The sequence below is a fragment of the Chamaea fasciata genome, unplaced genomic scaffold, assembly GCF_029207755.1.
Source record: "Chamaea fasciata isolate MVZ Bird 193981 ecotype frontalis unplaced genomic scaffold, bChaFas1.0.hap1 SCAF_4, whole genome shotgun sequence".
NCBI classification, from domain to species: Eukaryota; Metazoa; Chordata; class Aves; order Passeriformes; family Sylviidae; genus Chamaea; species Chamaea fasciata.
In genome coordinates this window covers 24,786,440-24,799,183 of record NW_027094089.1, presented here as the reverse complement: position 1 = coordinate 24,799,183, position 12,744 = coordinate 24,786,440, and the positions used below count along the sequence as shown (strand labels likewise).

General features: G+C 38.0%; 1 long non-coding RNA gene across 1 annotated transcript in view; it reads right to left on the bottom strand.

Moving 5' to 3' along the window:
- Positions 1–2,305: 2,305 nt before the first annotated feature.
- The window catches only part of LOC136288844 (uncharacterized), a 67,503-nt gene continuing 57,064 nt past the window's right edge, over positions 2,306–12,744 (bottom strand). The window contains exon 5 of the long non-coding RNA XR_010720599.1: positions 2,306–2,554. This is a non-coding gene — a long non-coding RNA (uncharacterized lncRNA). The remainder of the gene's footprint in view (positions 2,555–12,744) is intronic.

Here is a 12,744-nt window from a genome sequence, read left to right as displayed (position 1 = left end):
TATTACTTTTTAGAAAGATTTAATATATTAAGCAACGTAGATGAAAATTGAGGTATCTTATGAGTTCTCTCAAAGGGAAGATTATTTCCCCCACCTTAATTCAGAAATAGTGCTCCTACATCTTTATGAAAATTAGCTGAGTGAAACTGGGTTGCAGAAAGATTCTTCCTTATGCTGACCAAATATCACCTTTTTTGTGTGTGTTTCATGGAATTATTTTATTCAGTAATGTACACAGAAAAAAACCCCACCTATTTTAAAAGTTAAAAAAAACCATGGAAACTATATTTAATTCTTCTCACTGTCCCTTTTTTTATGGGGTAGAAAATTAAATGCATATGAAATTAAATGCAAATGTTTTATGCAAATATAAACACCATGAAAGAAGATCTTCAAATTCCCTGACCTATGTTACTCTTATCTAAAGTTTAATTAACTCATTATTATTAATTTATTATTTGTGCTCTGGACATGAGTCTTTCTCATGTGGCTAATTTATCCCTGAGAAACTGCATATTTGTGGCATGGGGAAAGGATGTCTTGGGGGAATTCAGTGTATTAAACAACAATTAAAAACAGAGCAGAAAGGAGGCAAGAAGAAAACTCAGCACCCTATGGGAAAGGTGTCACAGAGAAGAGGGGTGAGAAAACATGTTGATATCTAAGGTGATCCTGATGGTCTGCTGATGCCTCACAAAAACTAAATCCTGTTTACTCACTATTAAGCCAGCTGATCTTGTGATGTCCCACTCTGATTGCAATCAATTGCAATCACTGGAGTACTAACATAAGTACAGTAGTGAATCCTGACCACTCACTCCTGTGCTTCCAGGCTGATTTAGCAATAGGCATGAAAGTCTAATTTATTGGTGGAAAAAGCATCAAAATGTTTAAATATATGGACTTGATTGGATTATTTCTGTGAAATGCTATCATAATTCAAAATGCCCTCTGAAGAATGATCTTGAAACAGAACCCACTTCATAACTGGCATCACCCTAGCAAGCTATTACTCTTGCATTCTGATAGAGCAGTTAAGGTTTTAAACTCAACTTCCTCTTCTGTGAGACTGGTTCTGCAGATGTGCTTGAAATCTTTAACTAGGATTTAAAATTTCCTACCCTTATGTTCTTAGATGGACAGATTACACTTCGACTGCTAATATTTGTGATCAGACAATATTCATCTACTTTTTCATTCATTATAGAAAGTAAATGAAAGTCTCTCCCTAGCCTCTGGCCCTTTCCCCTTTCCCCTCTTTCTCAGTACCTGGCATACTAGAGACAGAATTGGAAGCGTCAGATCATGCTGATTAATTACCACCCAGAAATATGTGGAAAAAGAAGCGTTCAATATCAATGTTCAGTAGCAGCTTCATAGCTGAAGCTCCTCATACCAGAATCTGAAAGGACTCAAGGGAAAAATCCAGGCACTATTGAAGTTTATGGAAAAGTTTTACCGAGGTCAATGCTACCCATAAAGAAGGTAAGAAAAATGAAAGCAACTTTTTCTCTTGGTGCCTCAGAAAACAATTTCCTGTTTGTCAAGAATTTTGCAGCATTTGAAAAACCTTATCAAAAATCAAATTTTACTCAAATTTCCAAAACGTTTGAAACAGTGCATTAAACCAGAAAATTCATGTCTTTTAAACAGTCATGACCAAGGCCTTCTGCTTTTTCATAAGAACAATTGTATTAGTTCAAATCAAAGCCATCCATAGTCCCGCAACCAACTTCCAGTTTTTCCCAAACCAGCTTTCCATGGTCACTTATGAGTCTATACCTCTACTTCTCATAATTTAAAAAATGTCCTTGTCTGTTTCCCACGTATGACTACCTCTCTGTAACTTGTTCACCCGTATTGTTCCTCTCTAAATCTTTCCCTCCTCTGCGACATTTTTCTAAGTTGGCAAGATCAAAATTGCAAACTTTGTTGAAGGTTCAGACATACCATGGAATTATACATCCGTGAAATTAGATTTTCTGTTTTTTTCCCTTGTCATTTATAACATTTTTGGGTATTGCAGGGCAGATAAGTCTTACTGGGTAATGAGTTCATGCTTCTGCAAAAACACCTGTAATTTAAACAAATACTGCTGAATATTAATATTATTCAATCTCTGGGGTTTTTTTTAAGGTGTTATTGAGATATTTTCCCTTAATGAATTATTTTGCATTCATGTACATAGAATTTCCACTGTCACCTGATCATTCATTAAGTCAAAAATGAGAACTTATTTACACACTGTAAGAAAAATAAGTAGGAAAACAGTTTTGCTAAAAAATATTATGTTTATTCTCATAGCAAACCAGAAGTTTGAAGGCTCTGCATGGCAAGTCGTGTAGTTATTTTTTGCCTCCTGGGAAAATTTCAACATTTGGATGAAACGTGTTTTTTCATAATCCAGATAAACAGTGTAATATGCTACAATGACATGCTGTAGGATATTTGCTTACAGAAGAATTGCTCTGGCTCCTCTACTGGCATGTGACAGAACCTTCATTCACTGGGCTCCATCTCAAACTAGCTGCCTTTTTCTTCTTTGAGGCCTTATCTAGGCAAAAAACACAGACAAATGAGGACTTAAAATGAGATAAAACCACACAGCAAACCCACCATCACCATCAACAATAAAACCCAGAGAAATTCAGCTCTGGTCCCAGGAAGGCTGTACCAGCTGTGAAGAGCTCAGCTGTGATAGGCACCAGTGAGGATGGCTTTGCACAGCACCTGTAAGCATTTAGGGACGCCTCTGCTGTGCCAGCTGGAGTGTCACACACCAGTGGTAGCTGGAGCAGGCCCTGGAGAATACCATGTGTCACTGTGCAGTGACAATGAGGCTGGCATCACTGAATAATCTCAGAGATCCTTCTTCTGGGAAGCATATTGGGAAAACATCATCTGCTTGCACAGAAACACAGAAAATAACCATGCTTTGTTCAAGTGAGAAAGTCCTTGTGCTGCTTCCGGGACACCATACCTGAGTACTTACTTTTAAAATAAGTCATGTCTACATTATTAGGACAAGCAATGGATCTAAAAAGCGATAAATATATGTCTCATGTCTTACGTATTTGCATCTATACAAAGAAGAGTGAGAAAATCTTGGCACTGCACACGTGCAGTGTTAAAATACGATGTCCACTACCACTGGCTGGCTGCAGGGACTACAGACTAAGCCTCAATTGCAACTAACATAACCAAGAGCTTGGTAGCCAAAACCTATTAATAACATGTAACTGCAGAAAATTTATACCTTCACAATCTTCATGTAAATCAGAAGCATATACTAATATTATTGAAAATATTTCAAATCCAAACTTTGGAAACATCAAATGCAGCAGACTTGAAAGGAAGAGTAATTTGCTTACTGACTGCAGGAAAACATCCAAGTTGCTTAATATTGCCACAGGGCTTGTAAATCAGCCTTAGTTCTCCAGCCTTGCAGAACAGCATTTCAATATTGTTGAGCTCACTGATTTGTAGAGCTGCAGAATTTTAAATGGAGGGAATACAGAACTGTAATTTTTGTGGCTAACTATCAAGAAATGGTTTAGAAATTATCAAGAAACTACCATTAATTGCTGACATACTGACACTGACAGCAAAAAGTAAGGTAGTGTTAGTCCAAGATGAGAAGATGCAAACTAAAAAGAAACCCCTTGATGTAAAGTCCTAGTTTGCTGAGACTTGAATAACTGCAAAACCAGTGAAAGAGCATTTATTTATTGCAGGGACCATTTTTAAAGGTCTGTATGAGTTTATTTCATACCCTTTCCAACTGTGGTTTTTCTCTTTATTGAGAGAGAAGTGTTAACACGTTGGCTAATGGAGGAAACCAATATAGATGTGGAAGTGTATAACATCATATTCTCTAAATGGTTCCATCAAAGGATTTCTGACTAACACAGCAATTTCATAAAAATTCACCCACACAATAGCTCAAAAATTTACTAGTCCCTGCCCCAATCAGATATAGCCTCAACCAAGATTCTCATGTACTCTGAGCACCACAAACTAGGCTACTGTTTCAACAAAAGCAAAATCAGTTCAAAAACTGAGAAATACCTTCTATTTAGTCTTAAGTAGAAGGATCTTGAAGGAAAGCTCAAAGCAGCCCAAGGCAGGTTCTCCTCATTGTAAATTCAGAACCCAAAGCTGCATCCCAGAGCACCCAGGTAGATATGGGCAGGGAGACCTTGCCTCTGATCTTTCAATTTGCTGTGCAGAGTAGGTGAAGTAAATCCAGCCCATTCTTGATCCTTGTTTGATTCATTTTATGCAAAGTCTGTCTCACTGGGAATGATCAGGGATCTAACACACGTTGTTCAGACACTGTTCAGCACCTCCAGGTTACAGTTAAGCAGTGCTGTAGTAGGGGTTCTGTTGGATACCGTGGCACTATGTACACAAATACCTATTGTAAAGGGGGTTCAAAGAGAGATACATTTTAAGAATAACATGATTAACCAGGTATCTAGGAAAGTCTGGCAATTTTTTTTCTGGTAACAACAAGAAAGGATAGGAGTACTTTTCAAAGTCTCCCTCTATACTTTAAAATTTGCATACAAATTATTCAGTCCTTTGTTTTTGTTGTGCACCATGTAAAATGCAAAAAACCCTGGTTACATCAAAAAGATTTGTAGGAGGTCTCAGGAAATCAGAAAAAGCAGAAAGGCATTAAGAAAATAGATCTTAAAAGGATGACTGTTGGATTTATAGGTGCTGGGGTAGATTGCAGGAAGCATGAAGTCACCAACCACATGACCAAGTGAAGACACTCAGACTGAGAAGTATAAATCATGATTTCCTCCAAAACTCAGGTTTTCAGCAATCATTTGGATTTGGGTTCTGGATTTCTACATAGACACTAACAATACAGCTAGAGCTCCCATTCATCAGAGGATGCGAATTCAAGTACTTCCTCTGGATGCAGTAGGAGAATACAAAAGTCTTTGGGATCAGCTGCCATTCTGGTCTGACATTCAAAGAAGACACAAGTGCATATACCAAAACAACTAATTAAACCAAATGCACCCTTATGAAATTTACAGCCTCCTACACAATTGAGTCTAACAAAAATGCGAAGCCCACAGGAAAATTTTAGGTTTAAGGATGATATGTTGTTTAATGTCTTTGTGAAGTAATTGTTTGGATACTTTACAAGTTATTAGGTAGTTTTAAAATAAACCCCAAATATTGGACTAGAGGTTAAGAAGACCCAAATTATGTCAGTTACACACTCAATTGCTTTCATTGCCATGCAGAGTATAATGCCATGAGTACCTAACATAAAGTTTGACATTGTTTCATTTTTTGAAAAACTCATCTTCTAGGGTTTGGTTTTGCAACACAAAGTTGTTCACTAGGGTAAAGAGCCAGAAATTTGTTAACAAATAGCATGAACAAAGTTCACAGAGTATTTGCAAAGCTTTTATCTAATAATATAGGCTGGAAGAAAGGAGGTAGAACATTTTGTTCCATGATTCATAAAGTAAGTCTGCATTGCAGATGACTGAACAATGAAAACTAGAACAAATGGACCTGTGTGAACTTCTGGCTACCTCACATCTGATAGAAAGACTATTGCTTGTGGAACGAGCTCAGATGTCTCTGTGCCACACTGCATTTTGCACTGGGAACCTACAGACACTCAAACAAGTCACCAACCTAAAACAAGTATAATATCACCTTTTCACTCACAACAAAGACTGCTGCTTCTCAACCATTGTAGTTCAGAGTAGGATCGTCTGCAGTGTTGACAATCAACCCATGCATTAAAGAAATTATTCTTAAAAGGCTGCACGTCTTACTTGCAATTTGGTTTGTTATTATGGGAAGTTTGCTATTAGTGTTTTCCATATTAAATAGAGAACCTTGTCTTTTTTTTATTATTATTTACTTTTTCAGTCTTTGACCAGCTTTGTACAAACAACTCCTCCAGAATATCTTTGAAAGAAATGCTCTCTCCACTAGATCCGAAAGAAATCTGTCTCTGATAAGCAAGAGGAAAGAAGGAAGAATAAAATCTCAGGACAAGTAATGAATAAATACTGCTAAAGCAATAAAGGCTATGTGCTGAATTATAGTACTGAGTCATGTTTCAGTGTTGTGGCCAATGTTGCTTTATCTATCTGTCCCTTTTCTACCAGTAAGCAGACTCCAGCTGGGACTTTTCAAAGCCATCTAAACTTGGACATATACTTTTAATTTCAAATAGACTGGTTGCCCAAATAACTTAAGACTTCTTTGAAAACCGTAGCCTGACTAAGCTGACATCTTTTCTTGAGGACAGTGTGAATAGCCTTTGTCTGGGGAGAAGCTCAGAAAGAATTTGTGAACAGCCAAGGCATTAAGAATATCTCCATCTCCAGGAGCAGCTGGTGCATAGGAGGAATGCATAGGTTTAACCTTCCCCCAGCCACTGCACAATTTTCATGAGAGGAATCTCCACTCATGCTCAGAGGAGGGAAAACTGATTACTGGCAAAGCTGAGCTGCAAATCATACCCCCATACAATTCTATTGCAGAGGGGAATGTTTACAGTGAATCTGTCATCCTAGCCCAAGCTCATTTTGGGTAATACAGAATGTACTCATTATAAAGCCCTCCTTTGGTAGGCAGGCCAATTTTAGTTTCCTGTCTGCTGCTTTTCCCCTGCATCACTGTTTATTGTACTCTCTACTTGACAAAAATGAGGTTTACTTTTTTCGAGCATTTCAGTTCACTGAAATAACATTTGCTGTAGAGCCCAACAAATACCCTTAACAACATAGCTCAGGCAAAGGACAATCAGAGAGGAAGCGAGCTGGAGAGAAAAAGAGGAGAGGACTTGGACAAATATAAGCATTGTTCCTAAAGTCAGCTTTATCACTGCAGCCAGAGACATGTTGTGAAATGGCAGTACAGTCACAAAAGATATGCAATAGCCAGTGCTCCTCAACTACATACTGAAAGAGGAAATGGCAAAAGGGACTCAACAAACAGTAGGAGAGAAGGAAATAGAGATGCCCCTAAAGTAACTGGTAATTCTTATCCTTCCCCTCACAGGTATAGGAAGCCACCTTACCATTTTCAAGATACAGATAACACTCAACTACTTTTTAAAATATTTTAAAACTTGCTGTGCAGCAAAATAAAGAAATGGTTACCAGCACTCAGAACTAAAAATCACCTAGAGAAGGTAAGGAAGTGGAGGAGGAGAAGGAATATACAATGGTAGGGAAAAGAAAGGAAAAAAGGGCAAAATAAGTGAGAATGTGATGGAAAGGGAGCCTCAGGGCTTGCAGAGCACTGGACAAGATTGGGCTGCCAGGCTGGCAGAGGATGCTGCTGGGAAGCAGAAGGGTCTGTGCCCAAGTGTCAGGCTAGGTTAGGGTATTAATCCCACACACTGCCACAGTGGTGACAGACAATGTGAACACAGACATAAGCTGCACCTATGTTCAAAGAGCTTGACAACAAAAAACTGATTTAGTTTATGTATAAAATCTGTAACTCAAAATCTATCTGAATAGGGTAATGAGCTGAGCACTTTCAGGTATGAAAATATTCTGCTTTCCACCAGCCTTGCCTATTCCCCTTTTTTATCTTCACTTCCTTATCTATGCACTCATTACCTCTTTTTCACTTTCATTTTTAGCACTTGAACAAGATGAGAGTTACCGTATTTCTATCGAAGATGCACACCCATGGAGATTCATGCATGATGGATGTTAGTTTTCCCACATATGTAGTACATTTCACCTGACCATTTCAAGCTGTCATCAGTCTGAAATTTACAATCAGGTATATTGGACAACTAGGAAAAAAACTGTCTACATCACATTTTCAAAAGAGGACACTTTCTAGCAAGACTATGTGTATGACTACTTTACTTAAGGATAGGGAAAGGAGAAGAGAGAGAAGGGGAAGTGAGGGGAAGGGTAAGTTTATTTTCCAAATACACAATAAAAAGTTCCAGAAAGTTCCAAAATACCAGTCTGATTTTCTGTCTTGTTTTTTTTTAAATTTATTTTTTTAAATGAAATGGACCAATTCTTCTTCTTATGGATTTAGACATCTAGTAATTCAACATCTAGAGCTGAACTGATCACACAGAGCTGTTTCTGTCATTAGGGCATGCACAAGAACTTTAGGGCATGAGTTATCTGATTTACACATCTGCTTTAGGACTGTGGTCTGAATACACAAATTCTGCCTAATATCTTTAATAGGAATTTAGGATTAATAGCTCCATACAGGAAGGTAAGTATTCATATGATGGGCAGAGCCACTGAACTATGCTTCATGAGCACCCAGCTGTTAGAAAAAAAGTGAGCTTCCCCTGGGTTTTAACCCACTCATTGTATAACTTCAGACAAATTGTTTCTGGGTCAGTTCTCCTGTAACACTTTGCCATTTATCTCTCACTCTCATTCTTAATACTCAGGGGAGAAATAGACATGTACCTGGTTATCATGAAAGCATTCACCTGGTTATCACAAACCTGCTCTGAAAAATAGCAATTAATTTACCATTGTAATCATCTGCATTTATTTTAAAAGTATTATCCAATCTGTGAGTAAAATAAAACATGATTGTTTTTCTCTATGCCTAAGAAAGTCGAGCTGGGCTTTGCCCTTATTAAGTATTGGGATCTGCACAAGACATCTGCCAAACAAATAGTCCCTCAAGGGCAGCAGTGCAGCCCCAATGCCTACCTTGTGATGGACATGACCTCAATAAGGAGTTCTGCTAACGGCACTCAGGAGATGGCACTCTGTGGCACACAGAGGCCACAGCTTTTTCTACAGCTGTGTCAGTTCAACAAAGAGAATTAAATTGGAATGAGAGCACTGTATGAAACCGTTGTTGAAGGTAGATCTGGATGAACAAACAAGAAACTGCACCAGCTACCTAATTTATCTCATTAGGACTGAATTCATTCATTTTTCCAATACCTCCATCTCCCTGTCCTTTAAAAAGGGGTAGTGCACCTTTCTCTACAGCTGCTGGAAGATTTAGAAACAGGTTTGGGAAATGTTTGGGTCATATATGTTACACATCATTCTTGAGATGTAGATAGATCATTTCAGATCTATCTGAAATTGAATGATTTTCAATCATTCAAAAAAGCAGAAATTTTGCTGCCTCAGCAGAGACAATGTCAGTGCTGCAGGCAGGGAGGAAGGCACCACTTTGTGCCTTAGAGAGCTGTCTTGTTGCTCTGAGAGTGGCGGAGACTGCCAGGTCTCTGTTTTGGCAAGGGTGGTAGGGCAGACCTGGATGATTAGGGCACATTGCAACAGTCATTTATGTGAGCATCCATATTGTTTCTTTAAAGTTCTTAATAAAAACAACCCCTGTATAACATTGACCTAAATGTATTTGAGCTGCAGCAGGGTAGGTGAGATGACTCTTTATATCACTGTTGGCTGCCTTTTGTGTTAGGAAGGCAGATTCCCAAACTGCAGGTGTCTGCCACAGCAGGTAGGACAGCATTTAAAATCTGCAATTTTACATTGCCCAAGGGAAATGGCTGAAAATATTCACCCCAAATGTGAAGCTGGTAGGTTTTCAATAATCACACATATTTCACTTCCCCCCTCTTACGCTTTAGTCGATTCCCAGAGCTTCCTTCATATGTTGTTTCATATTTTTGAAATTTCTTTTACAATTCTGTAATCATCAGGAATTTAGGCCGTCCTTCTTCTACTTCACACAGCAATAACACCCTTTCTTCTCCATTAAGTCAGGCTGTTCGAGGTTCTGTTTCAAAGCCCAGCAAAGGTTGTGTGGAGCACTACGAAGTCTTTAGAAATAAGTATATACAACTATATTCAGTACTTTCTACACTTAAGAGTACTGAAAACTAACAGAATTTTAGGGAAAACTGCATTATGGTAGCTATAATGGGATATAATTTATTTATCTCATTAAGTAGTACTTTTAAAAAACAGTCTTGCCTTTAGGGTATTCTAATAATCTCCTTTTTCTCCTTGACTTAGTTTTTTCAATATGTATATTCAGTCTGACACAAAAAAAAAATCTGATGCACATGATTTAAGTCATGTTCACCGTGCAAGACTGCAATCTAGCACATATTTTTCATCTCATAATTTCCAGAAATATAAGTGTATTAATGGAAAATATCTATATGCTAGAGACTATATTTTGAAATTGAACAGTGAAGGGAAAAAAGTAATTTAAAATGTTATTAATTTTCAACACCAGCGGTGAAATCACAACTGTGATTAGTGACATATATTCAATTGCACAATTGATGAACTATGTGTTCTGCAGAAAACATCATTTTGTTGGGAAGTCGATATTAATGAGCAACTTAATTTTGAAGACAAGAAAATCGTCCAAAGACTGAAAGAAGTCAAAGGCTTACAAACATGGAAAAATGTTTTCTTTTAACAATTCAGGATAAGTTTCACAGGAAATAGTTAACAACCTTCACATGATGATAGAATTTCAACAGCAGAATGAAGACAAGTAGAAATGTAAAGGCACAAATTATTCAAACTTTATTGAGACATGAGTGAGGCTGGAGAAGAGAAAGTGGCATCTGTTTTGTCAATATCATTAATTTGCTTGTAAGAGGAACATTATGACTTTTCTCATGGTCCTGGTTTTTCATATCAGGTCACATCAGTACTTCAAAACCTCCCTGTTAACAAATATCATGTTTAATTTGTGCATGAGACTTTTTCATATATATAGTAGCCTATAGTTAGAGTTGATGTGTGTCATTTATCCTGACATCTCACAGCCCCTCAAGGCTACTCCTTGAGGCTGAGCAAAAGAGATTTGCCCAAAGTCATCAGTATGGTTAGGTAACATCAATCTTTACTTAATAATTGTTTTTTCCAGCTTTAAAACAATTGTTTTAATAGAATGACTTCAATATTGCTTCTATAATAGTTGCATTATATCATTGCACTATAATAGTTGTTACAGCTCCTATACTCTGTCGCAAATCATTCTGATTAAAATATTTTTGTCTAATCCTTTTCATAATGTATATGTTTATAAATTATAGATTTATAAATTATAAAATACAAATTAATAAATGATACATCTGGTTTACCATCCTTAATTCTGCAGGACAAAGCTGTATAAAGATTCAGTTATACCTGTACAATCCTTTAGACCTAAACCATTGACAAAATCCATTTGGTTTTGGGTTGTTTGGGGTTTTTTTACAAAAGCTCTAATAAATATCCAGATGCCTTATGTAAGATTTCCTGGAGACCTTACTAACTGTATAACAGAAAATGGGATAGCAGAAAATATTAATGTTCATGGCAGGGCATATGGGACTGTATCTCCTGAGCCCTTAGCAGCTATGCCCTTGGGCCTCCTGCTGAGCAATACCAGCACTACTCAGACAACATGCAGAAGAGAAGTATTATAGGTGTTTTCAGGGGAAGAAAGAAGTCTTTCTGTACTTTCTGTACTCTGGTGGGTGAAACAGGACTACCTGACGGCCAGTTGTTTCCTTTACATGAAGCATCCTTGTTTGCTCTCAGCACCCATGCTTCTGCCTCTGGTGCCACCAGGGGCTCCCTAAGGATGTTCCACCTTGGCTGCAGGCTTCCAACTTGTCCCTGCTCCTTCTCCTAACAGAAGCCTGCAGTCCACTGCAATCCATATGACCAATACTGACTTAACTCAGTGCCTCAGTGCCTGCAAAAAGACAGGCTTCTGACACTAAGGACAGCCTGGAGCAACACCCAGCAGCTTTGATAAATTATCATAAATTCAGAACAAGAACATGACAGGAAAAAACACTCAGAAAACAATCCTGACTGTTATCCAAATTCCAGGCTGTCATCCAAATACCACAAAGTGGCTCTAGGGCTGAAGCACCTCAGCCCATCTCTGCAGAGTGTCTGTATTAGTCAGTACTCTTCCACTCCCAAAATTATTTAGCAACTCCACTGCTTCAGCTAGTGGTGTCTGATCTAACTGAGGACTACCAAAAGGAAAAAAAAAACCCAGCGGTAAGAGTGGATGCTTCACTTTCCTGTGGGAGTGCAACTTCTGACCACTCACCTACTTTGCCTCAGCACTAGAGATTTCCATTAAGTTGGTGCTTTGTGAGGCAAAATTGTGATTTGAATCACAGAGGTACACATATTTGTAGCATTTGTAGCACCAACACAAGAGCCTTGGAATATTCCACATAGTCTAAGTGTTTCCACTAGGTTTCACTCAAAACAACCGTTCTCAGTAGATGAGAAGCCTGACTCAAGTCTTTGCTTAGAAACAGCAGCAGAGATTACAGGACCAAGCTGTTCTTCTCTAACTGAGGCTGCAACTTTAAGAAGCTTCTCAGTGACAGATGGTAGAGGAATATAGAACCATCACACTCGCTATATCCCCAATCTGATCTGAAATTTAAATAACTTGACTCATTAAAGGATAATGCATATGCACTTATACAATGTAAAAAAAACCCCACAGAACAACCTAAATCAACAAGCCTGATTTCAATGCTTAATGTTAGTCTGTGATAGGTCATTAAAGGGCATCAGCTTTGGCAGAGGGTAAAATTTCTCAGATGAAAACGACAGCAACAGGAGGTTGTCACAGGCACAAGTAATCTCTACTAAAACACTGAGACTATATAGCTGCAGCCAGAAATCCTGTCCCCTAAATCATGTAAGAAGGATCCAGATGAGAGTTTGTTTTAAAAAAAGCAGGAATACATACCTGCAAATTCTGTTTTTGACTAATACATTCAGTTAGCTT